The 3,371-nt window shown below is 40.9% G+C and overlaps 1 non-coding gene across 1 annotated transcript; it reads right to left on the reverse strand.

The window, feature by feature from the left end:
* Window positions 1-665: 665 nt before the first annotated feature.
* On the reverse strand, window positions 666-772 carry LOC127116684 (small nucleolar RNA R71). The gene has a single exon (XR_007801485.1). It is a non-coding gene; the product is annotated as a small nucleolar RNA R71 (small nucleolar RNA).
* Between the last annotated feature and the right edge of the window lie 2,599 nt (window positions 773-3,371).

The following is a 3,371-nucleotide window of genomic DNA, read 5'->3' on the forward strand; positions in this document are numbered from 1 at the left end:
ACAATAGATAATGATAGATTGACATTTGGTCTCTGTGGATTCGACAATATTTTATATTACGCTGACGCGTTCGTATACTTGCCAAAAACACGCATCAAGTTTTTGGCGCCGTTGCCGGGGACCAATTTCATCAAATTTCGTACCCTGTTGTTATGTCGTTTAGACTTAGGTTGTTACCTGCCGGTCAATGCGAAGGACTCGTAGCACCAGAAGCTTAGTAGATCCTCTGGCGGAACTTGAACGTTACGCTCGCGCACGTTTATTTTTCCATAGAATTAGGAGAGCTATGGCCGAAGATCAAAATCAAAAACCTCTTAAGGATTTCGCCCAACCATCCAACAAAGAACCTAGTTCTAGTATAGTAAACCCAACCATCCCAGCTAATAATTTCGAACTTAAACCATCCCTGTTGTAACTAGTGCAACATAGACAATTCGCAGGTCTTTCTACTGAGATCCCAAACCAACATTTAAAAATATTTCTCCAATTAGCAGACACTTTTAAAACCAATGAAGCTTCTCCTGAGGCGATCCGTTTAAGATTATTCCCTTTCTCCCTCAGAGATAAAGCCCTATCATGGTTAGATTCCCTTCCATCCAATTCCATAACAACTTGGGAAAACCTTAGAAAAGTATTCCTTGCTAGATACTTTCCCCTAAGACGCCGTTCTTTGAAACCAAATAACCAGATTCACCCAGAATCAAGGAGAATCGTTGTTCGAAGCTTGGGAGAGATATAAAGAGCTGTTAAGAGCATGGCCATATCATGGTTTAGAAAATTGGTTAATCATTCAGACCTTCTATAATGGACTTCACTATAACACTAAGATGACCATCGACGCCGCCGCAGGTGGCGCACTGATGAACAAACCTTACCTTAAGTTACTGCCCTTATCGAAGATATGGCTCAAAACCATCAATCATGGGGAGTTGAACGAGCGACAGTTGAGAAGAAGGAAGCCCAAGGAGGAGTACATGAGTTAAGCTCTATAGACATGATGCAAGCTAAAATGGACGTGTTAGCCCTCAAGGTCGAGCATATGTGTATAAACTCGAATACTGCAGATGCAGTTTCGTCGGATTGTGAGATATGTGGAACCAAAGGACACCAATCTGCAGAATGCAATCTCTTAAACGAAACCAACTCTGAGCAACTGAACTACGCCCAAGGGAACCCATATTCGAATACCTACAACCCTGGATGGAGGAATCACCCGAACTTCTCATATAAGAACAATAATCCTATCCAAAATACTGCACCTCCGAGACAACCAGGTTACCAAGCCCCAAGACCAAATCAACCTATGCAACCTGTGCCACCAAAGCTGAGCCTTGAGAAAATTGTGGAAAATTTTATCACTGCTCAAACCCAACAAAAAAAAGAGTTCATGAACCAGAACATTCACGTTAACGAACTGATTACCCAGTTAGGAACCAAGGTTGACCAAATAGTTACTCACAATAAGATGCTTGAAACCCAGATCTCTCAGGTAGCCTTAAACGAAGCCCCCCAGACTACACCTGGAAGACAGTTCCCTGGACAACCTCAACATAGTCCGAGAGGACAAGCCAATGCCATTACCCTACGAAGTGGGACCGCTTTTGATGAGCCATTTAACCCAAGATTGAGTGAACCCAACACTTCTAAGGAATATACCGAACCCACGGACGAAGTGAAGGAACTAGAGGAATCAGAAAAACAAGAAGGTCGAGAAAAAGGAGAAGAACCTAAAGACAAAACTTATGTACCACCCCCGCCATACAAACCACCGATACCATATCCACAAAGACTCAAACAGACCCAGATCAATAACCAGTATCAGAAATTCATTAAGGTTATAGAAAAACTTCACGTAGAAATCCCTTTCACATAAGCCATCATCCAAATACCTTCTTATGCAAAGTTTCTCAAAGACATCCTTACGAACAAACGTAGACTCGATGATCCGAAGCCCTTGGAATGCAATTCTATTTCCGAGAATAAGTTAGCCAAAAAAGATAAAGATCCTGGAAATTTCTCCATTCCTTGTATTTTGGGAAGTCATGTCATCGAAAAAGCTTTTCTAGACTTAGGAGCTAGTGTGAGCTTAATGCCTTTAGCAGTTTGTGAGAGGTTAAACTTAGGAGAATTATAACCTACTAAGATGTCACTTCAATTAGCCGATAGATCTGTTAAGTATCCGATAGGCATATTAGAAGATGTCCCTGTTAGGATAGGTCAGTTATTTATCCCTACTGATTTTGTTGTCATGGACTTTAAAGAGGATGATGATATACCAATCCTTCTAGGTAGACCATTCTTATCAACTGCAGGAGCCATAATAGATGTCAAGAGAGGAAAGTTGACCTTTGAGGTAGGTGATGAGAAGATAGAATTTATACTTTCCAAATTTCTTATGGCACCTGTGATGGGAGACGCATGTTATGCCATAGATATCATTGATGAATGTGTTAGGGAATTAGAACAAGAAGAAATCATAAAAACGATTAAGTTGCCATCAACTCTCATATTGGAAGATGATGACTTTAGGAAACCCTACATAGATGATAACCTTTATGAATGTTTATCCATTACCCCAGATCCTATGCCATGCCCTAATAAACCAACCTTAGAACTTAAGGAACTGCCTAAGAACCTGAGATATGAGTTCCTCAACGAAGAGATGAACTGTCCAGTTATAGTCAGTGCTACCTTGAGCCAAGAGGAAACAGACCAACTCTTAGATGTTTTACGAAGATATCCCTCAGCCTTAGGATATAATATCTCTGACATGAAAGGTATAAGCCCATCCGTATGCATGCATCGGATTTCGCTCGAAGAAGATTCAAAACCCTCCAGAGAACATCAGAGAAGAATAAACCATATAATGAGTGATGTTGTTAAAAGAGAAGTTCTTAAGCTGCTTGAGGCAGGTATAATCTATCAGATCTCGGATAGTAAGTGGGTGAGCCCTGTGCATGTAGTACCTAAAAAGGGAGGCATCATAGTAGTGCAAAACGATAAAGGCAAACATATAGCAAAACGGATAGAAGGAGGATGGCGGATGTGCATAGACTACAGAAAGTTAAATAAAGCAACTAGGAAGGATCATTTCCCTTTACCATTTATAGACCAGATGTTGGAGCGTCTGGCCAGACACTTTCACTTTTGCTATCTCGATGGATACTCTGGATTCTTCCAAATACCTATCCACCCCGAAGATCAAGAGAAAACTACCTTTACATGCCCTTATGGAACTTTTGCATATAGACGAATGCCATTCGAACTCTGTAATGCCCCAGCTACTTTCCAACGCTGCATGATGTCAATCTTTGCAAATTACCTAGATAGTATCATGGAATTATTTATGGATGATTTCTCGGTTTGCGGAT

This window comes from Lathyrus oleraceus, chromosome 1, assembly GCF_024323335.1.
Source record: "Lathyrus oleraceus cultivar Zhongwan6 chromosome 1, CAAS_Psat_ZW6_1.0, whole genome shotgun sequence".
NCBI classification, from domain to species: domain Eukaryota; kingdom Viridiplantae; phylum Streptophyta; class Magnoliopsida; order Fabales; family Fabaceae; genus Lathyrus; species Lathyrus oleraceus.